We start from the raw sequence: 13137 nt of genomic DNA on the forward strand, positions 1-13137 counted from the left end.
TATAAACAAAACAAACAAACAAAAAACAACAACAAAAAAGAAATGGTATATGAAATGTTCCTGGTTTTTTGTTTGTTTGAATATAGCATAATTCCTATGTAATCTACTGAAGAAAACCCTGCAATGCCAATACGTTGTGTAGTAGGCTACATTAATATCACTCGTCTGAACTGTTTATAACAACAGGAAAACCCCTTAGTGCTTGTGAAGGTGGAAAAGAGCATGCTAAACCTCAGAACCAGCCTGCTGGGAAGGGGGTGCTTTGATACTGCTGTTCGGTTCTCTAAGCTCACTCTCTTAGGTTTACATATTATATTTCCCAATCTGTGCTCAAAATATATACTATGACATGGCATGACATGACATGATATTTGTAATTTCCTGGATACTGATTTTCTCCCACTTCTCCAAATGTGACCACCCCTTCTAAAAGTCAGGGTTTAGATGCCTCTGGTGGTGGGTGGAAGGGACCAGAGGTGCGGGGGTGATTGGGTACAGGCTTGCCAGGAGATGATACGGATTGCCCAAATCTCAGGGGCCCTGGCAAATATCTTCCCCATACCCAGATGTAACCTTTTATTGGTAAAAAATTAAATTGGGGATGAAAATCCGTGACATTGGAGCAGTCAAGTTGTAAGATAGAAGGGAACAAAGTAATAGATTGATGGCTACACACGAAGAATAGGGGGCCAAGGTGATGCAGCGGCCACACTCGGCCTGCAGGGAGCCCACATCTGCTGGGGAGGCCGATGCCACACCCCCAAGCCGTGCACATGGGCATCCTAGGCACTGGGCTGGAGACCTCAGTGTGCAGGGGGGGTGGGGAAATGACCGAGCAGCATTCCGTGTCTTTGCGAGGTCCCCAAGCTGCACGTTTACAGTGTGTCCACATGTCAGGAGGTGAGTCTGCATCTTCTCTCGTCTGGGACCTGGAAAAAAATCTAAGGCGGAGAGCACTGGATATACTGTGGTAAGATGGGTGAGCTCACCTCTGGGCATCCCTCAGACAAAAGCATCTATTAAGGGCTCAGAATCAAGTGTTTGTGCCCGTGGAGTCCCTTGTTCTGAGTGACACATACCCTCCCCTTCCCGCTCTCCTTCCGGCTCATTCTGAGGCATTGCTTCCAAGGCCTGGGGTGAAAATAGTGTCTAAGGGAGAAATTGAGGGTTTGTGGGGCCTCCGTCTTGAAATGGTGCTTAGGAAGTGTCTGATTTTTTTTTCCATATCTGAGTACTTTTGCATTCTTTGGCGGAGATGCTTTTTTTCCATCCCTGATGTCTTTGTTGTAAGATTTCTATGTACTTGAGTTTAGAGGCTGTGGAATGAGGATTTGGTTGATGGGTTTTCCTCCAGGAGTCTGATCTCGAGCTGGCCAGTTCTCTCAGTGGTCATGATGATCGATCGTTACCTGAACCAAGCGAATGAGACCCTCTGGTGTCGGTTTTTGAAGGAGGTGCCGGGTGGAATGTCCAGAGTCAGAGCTTTTCCATCTTAATTTTGGGCAAAATGTACCATATTCTCCATTCATGCTTCCCCCGGTTTTGTGAGCAAAGACTTAGGTGAAATTCCTGATTCTTTCCTTTTCTTATCTCTTATGCTTAATCCATTCACATGTCCTGTGACAAATAAAGAAAAGAAGAGATAAGCCCCTAATTATTTAATTCATCTTACATTAAGGTTTTCAGCTGAAACCAGAAGCATGACTTTTTTTTAAAAAAATTAATTAATTAATTTATTTATTTATTTTTGGCTGTGTTGGGTCTTCGTTTCTGTGCAAGGGCTTTCTCCAGTTGCGGCGAGCGGGGGCCACTCTTCATCGCGGTGCGCGGGCCTCTCACTGTCGCGGCCTCTCTTGTGGCGGAGCACAGGCTCCAGACGCGCAGGCTCAGTAGCTGTGGCTCACGGGCTTAGTTGTTCCGTGGCATGTGGGATCCTCCCAGACCAGGGCTCGAACCCGTGTCCCCTGCATTGGCAGGCGGACTCTCAACCACTGCGCCACCAGGGAAGCCCCGAAGCATGACTTCTTTTAAATAGCAGGAATCTTGAGATAATGGAGACCTTTGAGCCTTTGATGCAAGAGATTTGAGAAACAAAGCACAAAGCTGGCCTTTAACATCTTGCCCTAAAAATAAGCGAGGCTGGAGGCTGGAGCATGCTTATAAGTAACTGGGCTTGAAGGCAAGATGAATAGAAATAGCCAGGTGACTATGGTCGGATTTGTACCATGTTCTGTTCCTCTTATCATAAAATTGAGTTGTTTGTTGTCAAGAAGGTCAGCTCTGAGAGTCTATTTTAACCCAACTGGCTTATTGTCACAGATCCCTTAACCTTGAGACAGTTTGTCTGTTTGATGTGGGAAATTTACCTGTTCGTTGGAGCTTTGTTATACATAATTGAAATAGGAGGTTACTTATCAGCTTTGTCATATTTAAACCAGTGATGATGACTCCAATATTTTTGTTATTATTAAATCAACTGGTGTAAAAGATGATTCAGAGTCTCTTGGAGTCGAGAAAAACTATTTTTTTCCTTGTATCAATTATAGTGCAAGTAAAAATAAATGCTTATATTTAGCCAAAACTTTTTGAAAGCGCTCTTGGAATCTCAGTTCCACCGCTGACAGCTGGCTCCTTAACTTCTCACAAGTTAATACCTCAAATCTGGCCGCTTCTCACCACCTTGGTCCATGCCCCTCTGCTAGTCTGAGCCTCATCTTCTCCCTTCTGGATTCGCCTGTCTCCTTGCTGATCTGATCATCTCCTCCCCGCCCCCTCCCCAACCCCACTCCTGCCCCTGCTCCTGCTCCTGTTCTCTGAGCAGCCAGAAAGACCTTTTTAAAACGTAGATCAGGGCGAGCTCTTCTCCGAGTAGAACCCTCCACTGGTGTTCCAGCTCCTCAAGGCAGCTTTCTCCTCCTGCCCACTGTGCTCTCAAGATCTGGGGGCCTTACACCCATTCCTTGCACTTGGCAAGTTCCTTCTCACCTCAGGGTGCTTCCTCTTGTGCTTCTCTCTGCCTGGAACCTTCTTTCCCCAGCTCCGTGATGACTGTCTCCTTCCTCCTTCTTCAAGTCTGTCTCTGAGAAACCTTCCTTCTAGGGAACGCGAGAGAGAGAAACTCCAAGTGCAGCCCAGAGCCTGGAACAAACTGTGTCAGCACTTCTGTTTTGTTGATTATAGTTTCTCTCCGAGTGGCTGTGAATTAATTCAGTAAATAGTCGAGTGAAGTTTCTTGCTTAGTTTTACAATTCCTCGCCCACAGCCCTTTTAGCAATATGTGTCTGGGGGCGGGGGTTGGTGTTAGGTGTGTGGGAAGAACAAGAAAATCACACTCTTTTCTCATCGCTCTGTAAAAAACTCAGGAATCATTGGCACAGCTGTCCGCTGACTACAGGGGGCTTTAAAGAAAAGATGACTACGCTTAGTGTTTCTCTGATTATGTTTAGGTGATGGATACAATAATCTTGGTTGTAGAATTTTAACACTTGAAGGACGGGAGAGAGAAAATGCCTTCGAACTGCCTGGCCTTGTGCACGGCATTTTCCAGGTATAAACTCACTTCTCAAAGTAACCCCATATGGCTGATGGTACCACCACCTGTTACTCGCTACTATGCACACTGCATAGACAGGGAAACTGCGGCCCAGGGATGTTACAGAAACTGTCCCAAGTGGCTCACCTCACAGGTGGCAGAGCAGGACTTTTAGAACCAGATCTGTTGATCTCATTTTTTATATTTGGTGAATGTTGTGCTCTGTTCATCTACAAAATGATCAGAATCATAAATTCCTATCTTATACACAAAGAAAGTGCTTTCACTTAGATTTTATCAGTTCAGAATTTTTAATAAGTAGGTCAAAGACTGGGTTGATGTCGCTGCATCTTGTATGAGAGAGGGCGTGATAACACACTGAGGCAGGCGGTGCCTTCAGGGAAAAGCATGCTTTCAAGGTGTTGAACAATACTTATTCTCTGCAACTGGCATCCTGTTTACAAGATGGTCTTCTCCTTTTTATCATGTAAAGAGATGGGAAAGAAAGGAACAAAAGATTGGCATCCTCCTCCTTCTTTATTATACAGAAGCGCTGTTTGCAGACAGTGGTAGAAAATGAGCTTTTCAAACTTTCTAAATGTCAGACTTTTTTTTACAAAAGTATTCTGGCCACCCCATCCCAAGTTCAGGTTTGTACATCTTGTTTCTGTGTGCAGCATCGCGATGGAGGCTCATTGAGACCCACAGTGGACCGCAGGTTGTCATTCACTTAGCAGAGCTGGGGAAGAGGTTTTCTGGAGAATTCATCTTTCTCATTAGCGCAGAGAGGCTGTGGGACATATTGGTTCAGATAAGTGAAATATAGCAAAAACTAAACCCACTCTGGAAGCATGTTCTCAGTTGTCAAAGCCTCAGGGTCTCCAGTTGCCTCGCTCAAGGTCATTGTTCTCTTCCCCAGGAGGGTGTTTTTTCTGAACTGAACTTGGGTCCGCTCGCCTGCTTTGCAGCGAAGCCAATCTACTGACACTGGATTGCGGTAAAAGAAAGTACAGCATTTATTTGCAGCATGCCAGGCAAGGAGAATGGTCAACTCATGCTCAAAAGACCTGAACTCCTCAAAGGTTTGCAGGGAAGGATTTTTTTTTTTCTTTTTTAAAGGAAGGTACTTTTTCTTTTTTTAAAATTTATTTATTTTTGGCTGCGTTGGGTCTTCATTGCTGCGCACGGGCTTTCTCTAGTTGTGGCAAGTGGGAGCTACTCTTCGTTTCGGTGCACGAGCTTCTCATGCGGTGGCTTCTCTTGTTGCGGAGCACAGGCCCTAGGTGCGCAGGCTTCAGTAGTTGTGGCACGCAGGCTGAGTAGTTGTGGCTCGCTGGCTCTAGAGCACAGGCTCAGCAGTTGTGCTGCACGGGCTTAGTTGCTCCACAGCATGTGGGATCTTCCCGGACCAGGGATCAAACCCGTGTCCCCTGCATTGGCAGGCAGTTTCTTAACCACTGCACCACCAGGGAAGTCCGGGAAGGATTTTTAAAGGCAACATTTGGGGTGAGGGCTGCAGGGTGGATAACTTTCTTCTGATTGGCTGGTGGTGAGGTGACAGGGTGACGTTTAGGGAATCTCAATCATCAGCCTTCTGGTTCCAACCAGTCTGGGGTCTGCGTGCTTGTGGTCAGCGTGTGGTCACCATCCTCCACCCGGGAGGGTCTTGGTTCCTGGAAAACATGTGTCCAATTGTACTGTATATATTGATACCTTCAGGAGGAGCTAGGACTCTGTTTTATCACTGAACTATTGTTTCTTGACTGCTTTTCCTTTGTTTCTGCATTCCCTCACTTCCTAATTAGTAACTGCTTGAGTCTGCTCTTTGGAACTCAGGGAAGGCCAAGGAGACAAAAACCTTTTTCTACAAACAATCTGCAGGTTCCTGCTCCATTAATAATCCCAGCTGCTTGGGTCTCACAAGGAACTTGCCATGCTTTCTGGGATGCTCGGGTTTTAACAGGCTGGTTGAAATCTACATGTAAGGTGTACATGTATTTGTTAAGGACAATGACTTCTCAGCGTGACTCAGTAATGTATTTATACTGAGTGAAACATTACAAGGGGTGAGTATAGGGATGTTAATGCCTGATGCAGTAAGAGCCCTCAAGTCCTTTCTCCAACGGCTATTATTAACAATAATTTGCAGAGCCTTAAAGGACCACTTTAAAGGTAAGATTATAAATGAAGAATTTTATAAAGTCAAAATTCATGAGCTTTAATTATTGAATGAAAGTGCAGGAATCAAATTAGCAGGGCAGCCTCCACTGTTCCTTTTCTCGCTTTGACTAGAGGGGGGGATGGCGGGGGAGATAGAGAGGTAAGGGAGGGGACACACATACACGCGCGCACACACACGCACGCACGCACACACAGGAGGGGAGGGAGGCAAATAGAGATGGAGACACAGAGAGATAGACACACAGAGAGAGACAGACACTCAGGTGAGGACACTTTGGATCTAAAGAACTTGGGAGCCAGGAATCTAAGGCCAGAGCCGCCCCTGCTCTCTGCTAAGAGGAAATCCTGTGGCCTCCGGAAAGAGTCTGTCCTGGGATGTCAGCACTTCAGTCTCCCTTGGCTCTGTGATGATAGTACCCTTTGCCCAGGATGTGATTGATGAGGGTAACAGACTTCAGGGGCTGACCTGACCCCCAGCAGAGGCCACTTTCTTGACCCCAGAGGTCTGGGTGGCCCATGACCTCCCCTCATCATTCCCTGTAGGTTCCAAGAACCTCAAGCCACTGTAGTCGGGATGCCAGGGCCAGGGTGCCTAGACATCCACTGGTTGAATGAGGGGGAGGGGGTTAAGGTATGGCCATAAGGAAGGGGAGAGGGAGTGAGGAGGGCAGGAGACCCAGGCTGGCCTGGCTGGATGCCCCCCATCGGGCAGTCATGGACCCAGATGCAGAAACTCTGTTTGATCTGTTGCCTTGGAGGTGAGGATGCTTAGGGAAACTGACAGCACCCAAATGTACCAGAGACTGATTTGCAAATGAGGAGTGTAGCCTGTCAACGTCCAGGAGCCTCTAGGACGTGGAGGACGGTACTTGGGTTAGGACGAGAGACGGAAGACACGTGCTCTGGTATTGGCTCCGAGCCCTCGGCAAGTCGCTGAGCCACTTGGCTCTGGGTTCTCCTCCTGGGGACCCAGGAGGACGCAAGCTTCTCGAGATGGGGAGCTGATCTGTCTGACTCAGCTGCCCAGGTGCCCAGCACCTGACAGGTCCTGCTGAAATTGTCATGGAGTGAAATCCACATGCCTCCCTTGTTGTGAGGATCACGTGAGAGGCTGGATGAGGAAACTCTGAGGTACGAATTGTAAAATGTTGGCCCCTGGTTGGGGCACCCCCATCCTGGTACCCAGGTGCCTGCCTGGAAGACCACCTTGAAATCAGAAGAATGCTCGTTGAGTGTGGAAGGTGAGCCTTGGATGCAGGACGGATGCTTCTTGCAGGTTGTGACAGCACCTGAAGGCTGGCCCCGCTGCACCCCTGTGGGTAGAGCCTGGAGGGGGCTGGCCCATGTGGGCGTGTCTGCCCTGAACTGTGCAGAGGGGATTGGCTGCATTCTAGCTGCCACTCCGCTTTCTCCAAACTCCTTGTCGGCGTCTTCTCTTATATTGTGTCACTCTGGACATCCAGCTAATCAGGCCCCAGCTGTGTTCAATTCCTTGTGTTCTGGACCGTCTCTACATAAGTATATATGTGTATGTAAATATACATGTGTTTATATATAATTATTGTACCCCAAATAAGCTCATACTATATTCCTTAATTTGCTTGGGTATTTTTATAAATTTATTTATTTTATTTATTTATTTTTGGCTGCGTTGGGTCTTCATTGCTGCGTGCGGGCTTTCTCTAGTTGCGGCGAGCGGGGGCTACTCTTTGTTGCGGCACGCAGACTTTCCATTGCGGTACGCAGACTTTCCATTGCGGTGGCTTCTCTTGTTGCAGAGCACGGGCTCCAGGCGCGCGAGCTGCAGTAGTTGTGGCACGTGGGCTCAGCAGTTGCGGCTCACGGGCTCTAGAGCGTAGGCTCAGTAGTTGTGGCGCATGGGCTTAGTCGCTCCGTGGCATGTGGGATCTTCCCGGACCAGGGCTCGAACCCGTGTCCCCTGCACTGGCAGGCGGATTCTTAGCCACTGCGCCGCCAGGGAAGTCCCTAATTTGCTGTTTTTCTACTTACCACTTAGCTTGGAACTCTCCTGACTGTACTTGCAAACCCACCCACCCTCATTAACAGTATGCGGTTCTGAGGGAGGGTCTGTTACTTGCCAGGTGCTAGAAAAAGCCCTAGTGGTTGGCCAAACATTACTGCTCTTTTTGAGTTTTTGCATCCTCTTCTATTGTATTTCTGTCTCTTTTACCACTTAGTCTTTATAGGTGCTATTTATCTGCCTATCTTTTTTTTGCTAGCATCCGTAAATGTCTTATTTCCAGTTAGATTTTTAAGAATCTGAGTTGAAAGATTCCAATATAAGTTACTCATGCAAGGCGTTAGGCTACAAAGATGAGATTTCAGGGGTATCAGTGCATGAAAGCCAGGACATAAAAGGGCCATCTGGGTCCCTTCTTTCTTTATTTCTCCTGAGACTTGATTCAGTCTGGCCTTTCTCCAGGAAGGCATAACACGATGCAGTTACAAATCTGTGGCATCATGAGCCCGGAGCCCATTCAGCGTTGATTCTTCACTGCCTGCAGTGAGGCCCGCAGCCAGTAGAGTCCATTCTCTTTTGTGAAGTTCCCGGTGTCATTGCAGTTAAGTCAATTTCAGAACTTACTCTGTGTGTGTGTGTGTGTGTGGCGGGGGTGTTCATCGGGCACACGCGTACACACTCACACGTGTGTAGTGCCACACCGAGCCCTCACCCCTGTTCCTGGCAAACGTGGGTTGTGTGCACCTTGAGGGAAGGATGAAGGCCAGCTCAGTGTGACTCCTGAGAGTGTCCACATTCTCCTGAATGCACTTGTGTCCACGGACCACCCGGCAAGACAGCCATCCCATGCTGTGTGTGGCCTCCAGATTCTCTTTCATGCCCAACTCAGTAGGCATGACCAAATAAAATAGAAGACTTAACTCGCTAGCAAATCACATTCCCCCAAATTTCTAATGCTTAGAAGCCAAGGGCAGAATTGGAGCTGCAATAATAAGGAGGAAGCATTATCCTTACAGTAATTATGCCCACTTACTGGACAAACAATGCAAGGGCCTGGGAGGTCGAGTGACTTGCCTAAGGTCACACAGTTACAGTGAGTGACGTAGTTATAGTGTCGTGAGAGCTGATGGACTGCATACCATCCATTCCAACTTCTGATTTCTTTGGGGGACATTCTGTCTCCCCCGTTCCATTGGGTCTGGATGGGTTGCTTATTTATTAGGGTTCCCTACCCTCTTCTAGCTAAATGATGGGCATACGACCCAAGGTGGGCCAATTGGACGCTCCTCCCTGTCTCTTCAAATCTGACTCCTCAGCCACCGTAGCCTTTCTATATAAATTCCATTTTTTAGTTATTGAGTCGGTTCCCGTTTCTTGCAACTATAGTCAATTTACAACTGGCCATCACCAGGTCTGCGGGACTCCTCTATCTATGTATACTCTTTCCCTTTGTGATTGCATTTCTCTTGCTGGGGCAGCAGCCTAACCCAGAGGCGGCCAGTGTGTTGATGGCCAGTGCCCTTTGAACCCTGCTGACATCTCAACGTAGCCACCAAGTGAAAGCTACTTGAATCTGAAAATGGACCTGGCGTATAGCCCGACAGACGCTGGGTGCCAAGAATCTTGGGATACGTGTGTTAGCATCTATGTTGATTTTCCCTAGAGTGTCAGGCTGAAAATCCTAGCTGCCTGGCTTGCCAGAGCTGGCTCTGTGTTCATGAGAGACAGCACCTGACTGTGGGCCCCTCAGTCACCTGACAGTCCAAGAAGCATCTCAGCCTTTGGTTGTGTTGAAATCACGTTCTCCCTTTACCTATATATTGAGGAGCGATGTTGCCGAGCAAATCCCTTTTCTATATCCGGGATGGGCAAATTAAAGTGAAAGGCCCTTTTCAGTCAGCCCGAAAAAATGACCAGTCCGGCCAAGTTGTTTTAGGCAAGAGGGAAGCGTGTGTGTGTGAGTGTTTGGGGCAGAGACAGCTTTTCTTGACAAGGCTGTCACAGCAGAATGTTCTGATGAATAGAATTTAGTGCACATCAGTTTCAAAGATATCTGCTCACTCACAAATCCACCAGACTCTTACGTGAGCTGCAGAGATGAACGAGACGGTCTGATCTGTCGAGAGCTCAGGTTCGTTCCCGGAAGGTCTCCCTCTGTCTTCGGGCGGGCAGGTGGTCTTCTGACCTGGAGGATTCAAGCCCTCCTCCCTGAGTCGGGGCTTTGGGCCAGCGCTCTGCCTTTCCCTAGGTTTGTCTTCAAGGAGGGGGTGGGTAGGAGGAGAAGGGGCTTACTTCTCACTCAGGTGGTCCCTCCACGAGGAGCTCAGAGGCTGGGCCTCGTGTCCTGGGAAGCCCCGCACCTCTCAAGTGCCTGCACTGTGTCCTTTCACTCTTGGTAGGTGGTGATAAGCACCCATGTCCCCTGGATCACTTTCACAGTGGGAACTGTAAACTGGAATTCTGAGGAATTGATCTGGAAATTGATACGCGTGTGGAAACGTCCCCTCCACTTTAGCAACGCTTAAGCACAAAGTGTGTCTTGATAATCAGGTAACCTGTAAGTATAGGTAACTTTAGATCTCCAGGGTGGGAGGGACATTATATTTAGAAAAAAAGCTGTTATTTGGAGGCAGTGTTTCATGCAGGCAAGCCCAGTTCTACAGAACGTCTGCCACGAATGGGCTGGTGGCCTTGGGAATCACTTTAGCTCTCTAGGCCTCAGTTTCCTCACCTGTTTAAAAAGATGTGATAAGAGTGTTGGAGCAGGAAGGAGTCTGTAAATTTTCTACCACCTTCAAAGTTGGAAGATTCTGTGGTCTCTAAAATGTATTCTCCCAAGCCCTTGAATTAGCTCTAGTAAAACTTAAGCAAAATGTAACCATTTACTGGTATGCTGGAAAACTGCATTTATAGTTCTTCTCTATTAAAAGGTTCTCATGTTTTATTTATAGATACACATTCACACATGTATTTGTATATATATGTATGTATGTGTATATATTATGTCAATTATGTTATACTAACTACTTATATATTATACTAATATGCTATATTATACTATGTTATATTATTATTATATTATGTGAGTGCTGATCTTATACTACTTTGTTGTTGTAGTTTATAGAAGTAAAACACAAACATGTTTAAACCAAATCCAAAATATAGGTTAATAGGCCTCAGGGTTCTACATTCTGCCGGCTGTCTTGCTTTGGGGACAGTTGCCATAAAATACTGTTTTGACACAATGTGCCATCTATAGAGGGACCGTATTCGTTGTTGTGCAGAGGAGAAGTTTCCAAGCTGTGCTCGGTGGGCTTTAGCACCCTATAGAGATTCTCCAAAATCTGAGAAAAGTATTTGAAAAGATATTTTAAAACTTTACCAGCACGCTGAGGAGCTTGGTAGACTTCAGGTTTCAGCAGCCAGCACAGTCTGTCCGCACGTGGTTACACATTTCCATCTTTCTTTCTCTGTACACACGCACTGTGTGGTGTCGGATGCCACCAGCATATGGCCTTGTGCTGATAGATTAATTTGGTTTTGCCCGGTTAGGTAGCTCTCCTGTCTTGTCTGCCTTATTAAAGAATGTTCCATGGTCACAGGACAAGCTGTTAAAAACAGGTGTTGTTTGTGGTTAACTCATCGGTATGTATCGGGACTTTTCTTTTTTCTTTTCTTTTTTTTTTGGCTGCACTGTGCAGCTTGCAGGATCCTAGTTCCCCGACCAGGGCTCGCACCCGGGCCCACTGCAGTGGAAGCACGGAATCCTAACCACGGGACCTCCAGGGAAGTCCCTGGGACTTTTCTTAATAATGTGCAGCCAGGAGAGGAATCAACAGATCTAATGCTGCAGTTGGCATCCCCGACCCTCAGTGTCAAATTTTCAAGTTCATCAAAATAGCTTAATTGTTCTCAATAATAGACTTTATAGTAAGAATATATTATACCTTGAGCTTACAGAATAAGTGAAATACTACTTTATGCATAGGAATTTCATGTAAGATTCATTTGGAAAAATAGTTCTATGTTGCTAAAAAGGTTTGGAAGCCACTGATGTAGTAAGACAGCACAGATTTTAGAGGCAGACAGTTCTAGATTTGAGCCCTGCTTTCCCTAGCTTACTAACTGGATGGCCTGGAGCAAAGTAATTTGCCTCTCTAAACCATAGCTGTGTCTTCTGTAAAATGGCCCTGCTCTCCAGCAGCAGGATGTTTTTGTAGATTATAGAGAAATGTACAAATGGCCTAGTCCAGTGCCTGACACATAACAAAGAGTTCAGCATATGACAGCTATTAGAACGCTCTTCATGCTAGGAATTAAAGTCATTATAGTTCATGCCTGGCCATTAAGAGGTATGTCTTTACACTATGGAAGTGCATATACCTTATCGTATTTGCATGTATTTACATATTTCCTTATATGGAGAACCTAGGTATGCATATCCTGGTGAGTATATTTCCCTACAATTCAGAGTCGTTTTAGCAGACTGTAATGGCACATTTCTCTTTCTAATACAGCTTCTTGGCAAATTAAATTAGTTACTTTTTCATTTTAAAAGTGTGGAGCCTTTGCAGAATAATTTCCTGTACTTTAGGTTCTTTTGGTAGGAAAAAATAATCAAGCAGCCGATGGGAACTGCTTTTATGCATTGGGACTCTGAAATGCTGCTTTATTTTGATGTCCAGGCTCCGTGGGGGGACTGCAGAAATCCCTGCTCTTGGGAATGTTTTTGAGCCCCCTGAGAAACTGAATAGGGAGAAAAGAGCTAACTTAAAAAGCTGCTATCCGCCTCCTCTAATTAGCTTGCTCTCCGCTCCTGGGAGAGGGAGTGAAAATATGAAAACAATGCAGGAAGTGCTGGAAGTGAATGGCATTCTAGGGGTCCGTGGTAGCCTCTGATGCTTTGATGCAGAAAAGTTCACAGTAAACAAGGCAAGGAACCACACAGGGGCTTGGTGTACCCTTGCCCTTCCCAAACACTGTGTCCCGCACAGGGCCGTGGGGAACGGTGGTCCCTTCCGAGCAGGTGTGCCAGCTGGGCAGCTGCAAGCAGGGGAGACCTCATTGGAATTCAGCAGCTTGCATCCACAAACGTCCGGCCCTCCCCGTCGCTTGCTTGTGCTCTTGGGAAAGATCAGGGGCCCTTTGTGCTCTAAAGCCACACATCGCCGGGGTCCGGGGATGCAGAAGCCATGGGAAGAGCACAGAGTCTCTCCCTCAGTATCTCTGCTGGAGTCTGGGGAAGCTCTCACAACATTTGTGGCTGGCCGTGCAGGTAACTTTTTCGTGACATTTTAAAGAGATTCGGATCCCAGAGATAACAGCAAAGGAATTAGGGGTGGGAATTTGGGCGACAGAAGCTGTTCTTCAGCGGAGATGGCTTTTGCCTCCTGGTGGACATGGCCCCCGGTGGAATGGGCCCGGTGGATGTGGACAACGGTGA

The 13137-nt window shown here is 46.9% G+C and overlaps 1 protein-coding gene across 1 annotated transcript in view; it reads left to right on the forward strand.

The window, feature by feature from the left end:
• The window catches only part of TACC2 (transforming acidic coiled-coil containing protein 2), a 75350-nt gene that overhangs the window by 11416 nt on the left and 50797 nt on the right, over positions 1-13137 (forward strand). The gene's annotated exons all lie outside the window — the stretch shown is intronic.

This window comes from Eschrichtius robustus, chromosome 7, assembly GCF_028021215.1.
Source record: "Eschrichtius robustus isolate mEscRob2 chromosome 7, mEscRob2.pri, whole genome shotgun sequence".
NCBI classification, from domain to species: domain Eukaryota; kingdom Metazoa; phylum Chordata; class Mammalia; order Artiodactyla; family Eschrichtiidae; genus Eschrichtius; species Eschrichtius robustus.